Here is a 14,277-nt window from a genome sequence, read left to right as displayed (position 1 = left end):
GGGCTGCAAATGGATTCTGTTTCCAGTTCCCGTAGCTCGGGAGGTTGCAGGTGAGGGGAGGGGGCTGAACATACGATCAACCACACCATCCATCTCAGTCCGACGCCTCACTCACCGGGCCTTACGCCTGGCGACGAAGTCACCCGAAACAGTCCCCGGTGTTTGGTGTTTTGACCTCAAACTGATCGTCTCAATCGTCGACCAGCGCCGGACCAGTGTTTCGAGGAACCAAAACCAACCACGCCTAGGATGTGCACCAATGGGAGGAAAATCCTGGGGTCCCGGGGAGACGAGGAACGAGAAATTTATTACTCCAGTAGAGGAGATTTGTGGCTGGCTCAGGCTAGCCAAGCCATCTGGTTCCCAAAAGGCGACGTTCCCAAGGCATTGGATTAGAGATATTCATCATTCCTTCAGGTTTCGGGTGTTTTTATTTTTCCTTTCTTTTTTCCAATCCACTGACTTGTCCACCGCTGTCAGGTGGATTCGGATCACCGGGACCAAATAAATCGACCGGCACAATCTTCGATGAACTATCAAGCGGGAAGGTTTAAAAGGTGCAGGAAAGGAAGGCTAGACCTGATGGAAATCTATGATCACACACTTTCAAATCGCTAATGATATCGCGTCCCCTGGATGCGATGGGAGAAATCATCCGGCTACGAGTGGAGTAAAGTTGAATAATTTATTTTGTGCCAATGATGAAATGTGAAGTGGTTTGGACGACGAGTCAAGTTTGCGTTAAATTGATCAACTGTGTTGGTCATGACCAAATGACCAAACAACGCAGTGTCGCTACCAGTTAAGAAACTTTATATCACAAAATTATTTATGGGCAAAACAAGTCACTCTCGTAATATTTACAACGATATTTAAACTATGTTGTTTTGTTGAAAAATGTTTATCCCGAATATCATTTCGAATATTTTGGTTACGAACTAAAAACTTAAATATTGTTAATAAAAATAATATTTTATGAAAACGAACTTATTTATGGGAACCAACTATTCCATTTAGCTCGGATGATTTGTTGTTTTATTTCACTTATCAAAAGTAGGGCTTGTAAATTTCTGAAAATACAAAAACTTATTGTTTCACCAATATAAAAAATGACATAAATCATGCATAAACATCCAAAACTGTAAACGAATAAAGATAGTAAAATAACTCCAAAATCTACTCCAATACGTGAAATGTGTTAGGTTTCCGTGCGACCTGTCGTTAAAATCGAATTGATATATCAAAAGCGTTTAAACCGATTGGCCACCTTTTTTACTCGATGATCGATCATAAATTCAGCATCATCAGAAGGAAGGGCGGAATAGCAGACCAGAGGACCTATAAATAGATCGGCCATTAAGTGAGCGATAAGCACCTTTCGTGCGACGCCATATCATTTGATGCTGTCAAAATTCCGCCTCCATAGTTTCATCAAGTCGAACGTGGCGTAGGTTTGGAATTGGAAATCATTTGTTTTTTTATTCATTTATTCCACTTTTTAAAATGCTTAACGCTAACAGGTATACGTTAGAATATGAACATTTCATCAGTAACTTAACTTAAATAAAATATTATTGCACGTAATTTAAGAAAAAAATGAAAATAAAAAACTTTTAATGTTCGTTTTTTAATTTCAACAAATTTGTTTATCACTTAGAAATAGAAAAACTAAAAGGCGCCCAGTGAGAAGAAATTTTAAACGTTCATAGATGATGAAAAAACCCCTTTGGCAGCAACTTTGGAGAAGCTGTCCCCGGTAAAAATGGCGCCCGGAGTGTTCACTCTCATCATTCCATCGCGTCGCAGATCGCACGACGATCGTCGATAAAACCTCGGGCGAATGATCTAATCCAATAAAAACATAATGAATTTTCGGATTTACGGTCCCAGATGCAGCATCAAACACACCTCCATCACCTCCGCCCAGTTTCCTAGTGGTTCGATTTTTTTTGGGAGAATCGAGCCCAACCGCAAGACAGGAAAGCTTTTCCAGTCCATGCCATCAACACGGTCGGCTTGTCAAGCTCGAAAGGTGAACTCTAATTAATTCCGAGACGAAAATCGAGACGTGTGAGCACCCCTCTGGCAAACTCCTGGCGTTGATTGCCCTGGGGAAGGAGTGAGAATGTGAATATTTTATTCATAAATTTTCTCTAGATGGCGTCACCCCGTGGCTCATCCGATTGGCTCGCGGTTTTTCGGGCCTCCAAAAGCGACTGGGTGGGTTGGGCGCAGGCGGGCGAACTAGCTTTCGGCGCGATAAAAATTAACCGTTTGATCCCGTCCTCGCCGGCCGTTGCCTGTATGGTCGAAGTTCGAAGGAAGAAGGCAAAAGCCGAGGGAAGAAGACAGCCAAAAAGCTATCAGATAAAGGAATGAAATTCAATATTTATTGATTCTACTCGAGCAGCCCGGAGTGGCCGACCGCGGCAGGTTGCCCGAAAGGCGGCAAACCAATCGAAAATTCAAATTATCACCTGTCCATGGCTGGTGAGTTGCGGCCCACGGAACCCGAGCCGTGGCATTAAGCGTTTGCTGAATGGCTGGCTTTCTGAATGAAATGAGAAAAACAACATCCCGTCGGCCGTAGCACCACCCCGCTCCGTCCGCTTCGCTGGCTTCATATGCTAATGAAAATTAGTCGTTAAATTCGGCAGTTTTCGGCGGTTCAGCCGAATCTGACAGTTTCATTAGCAAAAGGCTTGCTAAGAGCACCGATCTGCCACGGGCGACAGATTTCGCGTCCTGACAGCACACAAACACTCCTATGGAATGAGTCACGAAGTCGTACATAGATTGAACTCATGAGCTAAGAGGTGGATTAATTCTTAGGCCTTCTTTACTGCCAAGAGTACAGTTAGTACGTTTCAATTATCGAAGATATTCATCTGAAAAACATAAAAATGTAAATCATAAGTTGAATAATTTTATGCAGTTTCGAAAAAAGTTTTAATTTTTTTTGTAAAGGAAAGTGCACCACCCCTTTTTTAACTGAACTATGTACTTAACTTTGTTTTAAGTAAAATAATACGTTAATTGGCGTGTCTAACGGATAAAACAGGTAAAAGCTAAATTTATAAAATAAATAAAATATTGATCAATCACATATTCATCAAGTACCGCAATATGTTTCCTAAATACTTAATAGAATATGATTCAGAATGCTAGCATACCGGATTACATACAGGCTGAATGCAGTGCTGCAAATGTTAATAAAAACAGTTAAGATTTCTAAAGTTATTTAGTATGACGCTATGCACATCAGCAACTCACAAATAATCAATTTTCGATGCTTCATATTGATATATATACGCCCGTAAAATGCGTTGCGATTAAATTAAATTTATTTTAAATCAGAGATACATTTAACTGAACTGCTTGACATTGTCTACCTTGTGCTGAAATTCTCAAAAAATATCAAATCCTTAATTGCATACGTTCTACCTTACTATCTGAGTCATTTTGCCCCACAATTTCAAATTGCGCTAGGAAAAGTGTACTCTCAAAAATCATCATTTACAAAATTATCTGAGGAATTTGATGTGGCTTTATTAATAGTTGGTAGTGGAAGAAAGTATGGAGAATAGATTAGTGAAAATTTGGAGATGAATTTGAATGAATTTGCTGTAATTTATAAATGCTTTCGCTTGAAGAGTGTATCTTGTCTCACATTACCTTAGCTTGTAATTTTTGTGGAACAGTACTACAGTAATTGTTCAGTTAAAAAACAAACACCGTTTTGGTCAATCTCCATGTACAATAATGGAGATGCCTAATTTCTATAAATTGTAATAATTGCAAACTTTTCTTCGTGCCTTCTGCTCATCGAGTGTTCAATTACTCCCGTTTAATCTAAAAATTTGATCTATTTATTTGAATATGCATAAGAATGGCTCCTATTATGATACATATGATTAGAATCAGTTCTATTGACTTTTTAATTAACCTGTTGCTCAATTTCTAGTAGAGAATAATAATTGATCATTTAGGAAATCGTTAGCACTTACAAAACCAGTCATAAAACAAAATGTTAGTTTTAATTTTAAACATTTTTATCCAGTTAAAGTTGCAATACGACAATCCAAAAACGTGCTAAAAGCAGCTGATGGTAAGAAGAGTAATCTAATTGCCAGCTACTAGTTCTAACCATCGCGAAGAGGCTGTAACGAGATAAGGCGAATACATACATTTTGCCTGCGAGCATCGACGTAGAAAACGCTTCATTTGTTTTTTGCACCATTCGAGGTCACTAGGTTTCCACGCTTCTTTTTTCTACGAATCGATCACATGTGCATATAATTGAATTTGCTTTGCTTATCGCAACGTAACTAACGGAAAAGATCCTGAATTCAGCCAACGGCAATAACACTTCGCCCAAGGGCATGCATAGTCGAGCATTGGTCAGAATTCCGGTCGAGTTTCCGGGCCTGCCCGTCTCGGGTGCATCCGTGCCATCGCCCAGCTTTCCCTCGACAGCTGTCAAACAATGCATCACGAATCATCCCAAGCGATTAGTAATTCGATCGAGGCCAAGCGCCATCTTGGCAGCGCTCATTACTAAGCAGCTAATTTGAAGAAGCGATATTCCTGTGAGCCACACCGGTTTCGACAGCTTGCGGTCATTCCAGTACCATGCACAACACTGTAGCAACCACCTTGCTTGTTCTACTGTCGATGACCTTCCGCCTCCACCTTCTCCTACTTCGCACTATCATGGCGCGTATCGATGGTATCATTTGGCGAATGCATGTTCCCTTCATGTTTTCTTATCGCTCACTAGTGTTGGAGCAACATATTTGATTTCATGTTCCGTTTTGCCCATCACCTGACGCCGATAGTAGTCCTCGTTGTCATTGGGCGCTCAATTTGATTAATTTTTGCCAACTTCCTTAACTTGTTGCCAGAGCTTGTTTTCTTATCATTGAGAGGTATCAAAATTTCAGATTATGTTTCAACATGATTTCTTAAATGTTCAATTCTCGCGATTTCTCAACTAAATAATTACGTTATTATTGATCAAGCAATCATCAACTTTGGTGTGGTAAACATTGTTGGGGGTTTTCCGTCTACTATTTGATTTAAATAATTTTTTGGTTATTGAAACTCATTTGTTTGTTATTCAAAATGGAACAAACTATGGGCAATTACATGAATATTCACTTATTTTATTATTACTGCATAGTTTGTGTGTTATATTGTTAATTTTTCAACCTTAATTTAAACCTCACAAAAACTTCACAACACAATCTTTAGCAACAACTATCATACGAAAGATTTCAGATAACTTTAAAAATCTCGGTTGAAAAGATCACGCAAGGAAATAGAAAGATCAAGAGCAAGGTCAACGACCACTAGCGATAAAAACGAAAAACCCCCTCCTCCGTAGGCATCTCACAGGGATAATCATTTGCCAAAAGTCAGCACTTCAAATCCCTGTCAATATTTCATCCGACGCTATTCCACCGTGGCGTCACTAATTCTTTCGCGCCCCGGTGCTTACGTTTTGTGTGCCTTGCTCTAAACAGAAACCCCTGACAGCTCCAAACAGCCATCGGACGAGTGGCAGCAATTGACAGATCATTGTGGCAAGTCACAGACCGAGAATCGCTCCAAACCCGTTCGCTCCGAGTGAAACATTGCAGGTAAAACCGATAGTAATGAGGAGAAGGCACAGACAAATTTTGAAAATTTGAAAGAAAAAATTACACATTTCCTACGATTCCTCTCGACAAGCTTTAAGGGCTTCCCTGAGCCTTTCCCCGGACAGAGCGTCGGGGAAGTTAGAACTCCTTCAAAACACCTCCATCTAAGGCCTCCCCCGGGCCAACTAGAACCACGAATGAGGAAAACGCAAGCGCCTGCAACGCATGCAGCCGTTGGAGGAAAAAGGGAAAATTAATCATAAAATAAATAAATGACTGTGCCAGCCAGTCTAGCGCGGTAATTTATTATCGCCGCTCGTCATCATGCGACGCTGGGCGTCGTGGGCGGCAGGCGGAAGGTAGACAGCAGGCAGTTGGAGTCAAACGCCGTCAACTTCTTCGCACAACTTCTCCGCGAACCATCTTCCCCCCGCCCTCGGTCGGTCCACTCCTTTTCGCTCCTTTCCCAGAAACGCGGCCGTCTTTGCCTCTGCTGCTCGCCTACGATCGGCGCGCGCTTCCATCAGTGCCATCAGGGTAGAGGGGGGAAAGGGGAAGAGGAGAGGCCGGGTTAGTCTGTTTGAGGAGCGTAACGCAACACCGCGAGAACAAGCGTCCGGTTGATGGTGTTTGTAAACAGCGCGACCTCTCCGGATTCCCGGCAGCGCAAACATCTCCTCACATGCAGTCGCCGTGGCCCGATTGCGCACACTTGCGCATGGAGCAGTGATGTATCGCTGGGACGCTTTCATCCCCGGTGTGCCTTACTAACCAATTTTCATTCAAAACGCTTACGAGTAGTTTCAATTTATTACAGTACATTTTTTAAATCCTCATTAATTCACAATTTATCACTTATAACTAACTCTCACTTAAACAAGACCGTTAATAAGCAAACGACATCGAGCAGTGAAGCTCTATGTCCCTCAACGTTTTAGCATAAATTGTCATATTGATAGCAACAGGAACCAAAATACACCCTGAACAAATAAAAAACGCCCAAAATCAAAGTGCAAATTTAACCTACCCTGTTTTCCAATAACCAAATAAGACAAACCAAGCAACTAGAGAAGACATTTAAATGAGCCATCGTTAAAAATCTGCGCATAATTTTACGAAACGATTTAGTAAAAGCAAATTACTGTAGCAATAGCTTTGTCATTATTTTTTTCAATACTTCACTCGGAAAGCCGGTTAAATTTCGTTCAAAACAATATACCTATTGAAAAAACAAAAAAAAAACATACATATATGGCGCACCCTGAAAACTATACAAATCAGTTAAAAACATAATCCAACCCACTTTTCCAAAATTCATAGACTCCCGATTGGATGCATCACTGGCGTGGACTGGACCCGTGCTAGTGGGTGTTATGAGGAAGCAATGGAAAGGGCACACGAAAAATTAAATAAACGCAACTGTATTTGAGTAACGCGACAAACCCTTTTCCTTTTTTCTCAACCATTTTTTGTTTGTTTGGGTTTTGTTTTGTTCGGTACGGCACGGATGTGGGCGTACGTTTACGCTTGAAAATACCCTCGAATTCCTCCACACACCCGGCGATTCCCTGCGGAGGAAACAAAATAGTCACGAGGAAAAGATGTCATTGCGTCCGACCGCATTTCGAAGGGAAAGGTACAGAAAACTGTACACTGAAGGAGAATATTTAATGATGTTTGCAGCACCGAAGAAAAGCATCCTAGCGAACGATAATCTTAAAATACCCACAGCTTCCTCGATGCCAACTCGAACCGTCCGTTCTTTTCACCCTCCCTTGGTCGAGCCCATCGCAAGGAGCCGCTTTCATTTTCTCGTCCACAGGCGCCATCTTGAATTTTGGTGATCCGCTAATTAACCACGATCACGACATACCCTTCGCGTTTGTTCGAACGTGAGCTCAGCCGGTTGAAGCTGGAGTTTTGCACAGATCGCATTCGAAAAACCTCCAACCGAAGCCATGTGGTGGCGACAGTCCGTCTGGCTCGGGCTTCGAATTTCATGCGCAACTGCGTCAACGCTTGCTATCCGGTAGGCGGACAGGTTTGGTTTTGCTGTGCCCCCACATATTTTCGTCCCTTTCTCTCTCTCTCCCTCTTCCATCGAACTGCATCTCTTTCGTCGCCATCGTTCGATTTGTGTGAGATTGGCTTCGGTTGAGCAGCTTCTAGCAAGATAAGTCTAATCAGCACCGAGGGTCAGAGGCTACGACAAATGGCGATCGAAAGTCTTCGCCTGTCGTTGTCCGCCACAAACTTAACTTCGTGCTATCAGGAATTTGGTCACCGTGCTGTCATTGACGGATTTTGATGAAGTAGATTGGACGCTTTTAATGGCAACTTTTTTCAGTACCCCATATCAGTAGCTCACGACATATCAGCTGATTTTATGCGGCATAGGTGTTTGAGCATTCTGTTGGAAATTTGTTCGTTGGAGCACAATAAATATGTGTTCTTTTCCGAAAGATTTACATCGATGCATAAGTATAATACTCTTGAATAAAATAACGAAGTACAAAGCTTCAGTCCAGTGCTTATTCCAATAGAAAACTTTGATAACAGATTTCAAAAGAGCCCCGACAAACATCAATAGGAGGAAATGAGAATCCGAATGTCTTGAACTTGACGACAAGTATTATCTAAAATGAGGCTTGAGATATAGATTTTCGACGTACTCTTGAAGGCGGTCTCTACAACACGAACTCCTTAAAAATAAAACTTTGTCCCACTGCACTGTTTTAGATTTTTCATTCTACGTGAAGTCCTTTTCAACTTGTTATATTATTCAAAAATTTTGTCTTAAATTTTTTTTATTTTTTAAATAATTTTTATTTAAATAGCATCTACGTACGCTGTAAAAACCGAACATCTATAGGCGAAGATAATGTGATTAATCTTCAACAAACAATTTCAGTAGAGCCAATTGTTTTCATTTTCCGGTTGCTTTCAAAGCCGATTCCTAACCATAATCAATAAAAGATGCATTGTCAAACATTGAATTCAAAATATATCTTTGCAGATTCACAATTTGAAAGTGCTCTTGAGGTCTAAAGAAGCACTAAAAATGAGCAATCGAAAAACTGTTAAATATCACGCATATTCTTTGTGGCAGACAGGTCTGGTTTTACTTCAATATCAACAAATTTAATCTATACATAAGAATGCAAACGAAAAAGGATTCTATAGTCTCGTTTAGCATTGTTGAATCTATAATCCGTACATTGTTGAAGAGGAATGAATTGAACCTTACTATATATTCACTCATACATTACCATATAATTTTGCCTAGAAGTTTGTCTTGGTACTGCGCCATCTTGTATAAGGCGCTCTCTAATGCAAAAAATACTAAGATCAATTAAAAGTAGTCAAATGAATCGACCCAACCTATCACGGAAGCGATTGGACCTTTCTAACGATCCTATAATAAGGCATCCTGCCACAGGACACCGGATAAATGGTAGCTTCATCCACAGGGCGTGGGTTCTGAGAATGGAACATTCCGTTCGAGGTGCCAATTCTGATAAATGGCCTCACCTGGTGGCCTCACCCATCTGGAAATTTCGCTCCACCCGATTACTAATGGTGATGATTGGATGTTTACACGATACCAGATATGATTCAACCTTCCCATACGTCCTTGAAATGGTCATTTCGCCACGGGTGACAGATACCGCAGTTATCATATTGCAGCTCGTCAAACGGCGCATACCGCGATAACGCTTACCGGGTACTCGAGTCTTACTAGGTTCCCCCGCTCACAGGCCTCCAGTGTTCCCCCCGACACTAAGAGGGTGTACTGATTCACATAATTAAAAACGAAACTCGTCCCAATCACGATGCCCAGTGCAACAATCCCGGGGGTATAATTTAACCATGTCACCAAGCTCAACCTCCTGAGTTAGTGCCCGTTGTGGGACGCAGGCCTTTCACCGATTTCGGCGCGTGCGTGTCCGATGCCCACTACTTCTACCTGACAGCTCTCCTCAGCACAAATAAATGGCTCCTTCAGGTGGCGCTCCGGTGTTTGCGTGACCGTCCGTACCGGAGCCTTTCAGAACGCTAATGGCGGATGACAGGTCGGACAAACAACGCCACTGGCCTGAAGTAGTTGTTCCACCGCACATAAGTGACTACGACCGCAGCAAAAATGCGCGCTTGTAGGTGGCGTGCGCTTACACCTTGGTTTCATGGTTTCTCCAGCGATAATTGGACCGTTTTGCTGCCATGATACTAAGGCGGGGAGTGGGTTTTGTAATGGATTGCAGTTTCCATCCAGCAGCGCCGCTTCAAAGGTTCTTCAGAAGAAGTATGCTAGCCTCCTCTGCCTCACTCTGTCTCTCTCTCTCTCTCTGACTGTGGGTAACAATTACCACAATGCATGCAATTGTACTGTGCACACGCCACAACCTCCGGCTGATGCAGAACTGCGCAAAAGCGACAGTTTACAACCCGTGGCTCGTGGCGAGGTAATAATATTTCATTCCAGCCATCGAACTCAATTCAAACGAGCAGCCAGTCACCTAAGCCCACCTGTGCACGAATGATATCCTGAGATCAAGCGGTTCGATCGCCTCTGCGTTTATAGTCCCACGAGTTTCACGCTCTCGTATCGTAATGGGTTTCTAATGGCTGTCTTTCCATCTGCCCCGTTCCGACCTGTTTACTTTCCGTCTTCGGTCTCCGCTGGGAGGGGTGGAGTTGACTCTAATTCCAGAAGGGGTGTGTGCACCGATTTCCTATCGCACTCGAGACACACCGGCTACTGCGAGAGCGACCTGGCGCGGGTCCACGTGGTCTTTAAAACACACGTTTTTCAACGGAAAAAGTGGACGATAATTCGACCAGAACGAGCAAACGGCAATGGGCGGAAACGCGTTTAATGCGATCGCAATCGCTGGCACAGTTACAGCTTTTATAATTCATAAGGACAGTATGACAACTTCGACTTGCCCTTGCAACACCTACCTCGAGCCGGTGCCCGTCGAGGAACTTGTTTCAAACCTTACTCCGTCAACCGCCCACAACCAAACTTCAACTTGGAGCAATTGGTTGTTTTAATTGATCTTTTCGGAGATGGGGAGGCTTCCCATCGGGTTGGACCTCCGGACTGGCTACCATTCCAGTGTTGGCCTTCTTCATCCTTCTTCCACAGGCCCACCGACAGGCTCTTTAACACCAATCAAAGCCGTCGTGTGTGGTCCCACGAGAAATACATATTTGAAATACTCCTTTGGGACGTGTTGGGCAGCTGCTGAACACTGGTGGGTTGATATTTATTTGGATTGCGATCGTCTGCGTAACGCAAACAAATCTTTCCTCTTTTTTCCACCACAAAGTCCTTTGGGGGAACGGGTCCAAAGAAGCTGTTTGCCTCCGGGGTGGGACTCTGTTTGAAGACGGACAGAAGCAGCAGCCAGGAAGCTCAATGTAAGCATGATCACGTATCGTCCGGAATTTACCATTAGATCGCGGGACGGCTACCGCAATGTGTTAAGTTTGCTCGCCATTGTGGGTGGTGTGGGTCGAAGAAACGCTCTTCACTCGTGCGAGACGACGACTTCGTTGGTGATCGCTTTTAAGGTTCGAAAAAGAAAAAGCCAAACCTATCCTCTCAGACTGACGACTTCTGTCTCTGTCGCAAATGAAGGTGACCAACGACCAATCGGACCTATTGGAACAATAATCGGTAAACATCAGGAGCGAGAGCACTGTACACATATTAGCTGACGCAAACATTCATGGCCTAATTAGTCAAGGCTGCTTGCCGAACGTTTCGGAGATTAAGATGGACCAGATCAAGGAGTAAAACAAACCATTTTCTCACGAAAACCAATGGCCTTTGGATTCGTTTGAAGTAGAAAACGAAACTAATTCAGATGAATGTATCAGATGGATGTGGCAAAGGAAGTAAGATAGGTTTTCTACAATCAAACATTACCACTTTCAATACAGGGAAAACTGCTTTGATAGTTTTCTTATGTTTTATGGTTGTACAGGAGGTTTTTGTTTTGTTTGGTAATCAAATCATAAGCTAACAATTGAAACATTACAGCAGAACACCGTTGTCTACTAGACAACGTTGATTAATTTTGGATACACCTTTGTGTGTATATAATTCTAATATTCGTGAAACTCGCTCAATATTGATTAGATTCATGCGAGCTTGAGCCCAACGATCAATTTCCCAACAAATCATATGATGTTAAATCAGCTTCGAGGGATTACCCACTTATTAAGAGATTATAAGAAATAATCAGATGATTAAACTGGGTGTACATCAAATGAGCTACTCGACTTTACAAAATATGCTTCAAATAGTTTCGTGGATTTTTAATTATAAATCTAAGTTCGCTAGTTCAGTCAATATCGGTTTGATATGGAAAAAGATTAATAAGTGTTGCACCTATCTGGACAGTAGTAAAATGTACTCGTTTCTTGATAAAATAAATATATAAACCACACTATGCATTTGTAAACAATAATCTAAACAGTTATAATTAACAATTACAGAAAGTCAAAACGCCTTTCTATGCTGAACACTTAAAAAGTAGAACAGAAACGATATCTTTTTACGAAATAGATTTAATGTTATTTGGTTCTGCACCATTCCTGTTTTATTTGGAAAAATATAGTAAAACAATGTTCTTCTTATAGCATTATACTGTATTTCAATTTCACTTCCGTTCAATCTCAAACAATTTCAAGATTTTTCTCAAATAATTTCAAGGATTGCTTTTATGTGAAAATGATTGACCTTCACTTTTCGTTTCGAAAAGAACAAATTGGCAGTAACATGAATAGTTTATGATTGATGGTTTGTCGTCAGTATAGCAATTTTTATTTTAGCATATAAGCTGCTAAATTTCAAAAGTGATTCTCATCAATTGATAATTTAATCAGCAAAATACTTCCAGCGTCCATTTTAAAGCTGAAAGAATTTGCTGAATTCTCACGCTAGTGTTTTTTAGGAGAGTAAACTACTATTTATGTAGCAAACAACAAACAGGAATAAACATACTATTCGAAGCAGAATGTGCAGGTATATCGGATGATTCAAACAATGTATAAAAATCTAGTATAACATATCCCTTCAAATTGTACAACAAAAAATAAACCATTGTAACAACAAGAAAGAAAGAAGCTTGTTTTATTCATAGACATTTATTCCAAACAAACTATCTTCTCACACCAGTTTATGCTGCTGTTAAATTGATACTTCCTTAAGTTTTTTATGTTTTTTGTTCATTCAAATGAGGCGATTAATATTTGGCTACATATCGCCATTACGAATATACCGTTTCAGTCATTATGAAAAACATGTTTGAAAGCTACGACTTCTTGCTATTTAAATTTACTTTTTTCGCCAGATGACCTGGCCTTTACGAAATTTCGTATCGGTGTTACCCATAACCGATAAAATTATTTATGACGATGGCTTCAAAATAGCCACAAGAAAGTGGGGTTTCCAATTCAATCTTATACAATGATAGTTCCCATCGGACGCGTTGATGCTTTATTTTATGTGTTTATTTACCCAAATCACCTATCGCTAATCGATGTTCCGTTCTTCCGTTTTACTCGACCGCTACGCAGGTGTTGCACGAAAGGTTTATGATCCATGGATTAGCCTCAGTTTGCATACGATTAGCTACAGAAAACCACCACTCGTCATGTTTGATCGTAACACAACGGAAGATGCTGCGCAGAATGTAACAACCAACGGTCGAACGTTAAGCAATGTTAACGTTTCCTATTGAGGTGACATTTCCCACGAGCTAAAACCTCATTCAAAGTTATCAAAACAGCGTGTCGGAAGGGATCTGGCAACTTAAAAACGGTACCTGGTGCGAATGGAACCTGAAGGACTTTCTCTGGTAGATGAATTATGTCTAAAATGTTTAAATTAATTCCCATTTGCAAGATTTTGTATTAATATTTGCTTCTCGATAACATAAACAAAAATCTAATTGACCATTTAACATAACCTCCCTACGAAAGGAGCGGTCGACTGATTCCAACGTCAAAGATTTGCACCACGATTGCGTGTAGGTTCCTTGTTGTGCGACCACCGGGGAAAAATCGGTTGTGAGAAAAAATGGAAACAAACACAAATCCACCAAATCCACCGACCCAACGATTGTGTCCACTTTCTCACTAATGTATGTAAACGACGACACAAAAGCGATTGCCGCCATTTAGCCAACGCTGCTACTTCGCGAACCTTACCGGCGTCTTTTTGGTCGACCGTTTTGTTCGCGACCTTGCCAAAACCTATCGACCTATCCTTAATCCGGGTCCTCGATCCAGAAGTCCTCGGCACGGCGAAACCCAAAATTCAGGGAGAGGAAATACCATAAATCTGCAGGAAAAATGACCCCGCGCGATCCGGCAGACCGTATTTTGCCGGTTTGGTTTCAATCATTATGCTAATCGTTATGATGGCAAATAAACATATATTTTTATTTCGATTTTATACAATCGTCGAAACGCCATTGCAGGCGATTGAGACCTTCTGTTCAGAGGAAGAGAAAACTCAAAATTTGAGGTGACCATGTTTAAATTTCTGTTAAAATTTCTCGTATCATCACTTATCCCAACAATAGTTTGTTTAGAGAACCAGCTCAAACCCATGTTGAAA

This window comes from Anopheles coustani, chromosome 3, assembly GCF_943734705.1.
Source record: "Anopheles coustani chromosome 3, idAnoCousDA_361_x.2, whole genome shotgun sequence".
Classification (NCBI taxonomy): Eukaryota; Metazoa; Arthropoda; class Insecta; order Diptera; family Culicidae; genus Anopheles; species Anopheles coustani.
Note: the sequence above shows the minus strand (reverse complement) of the source record.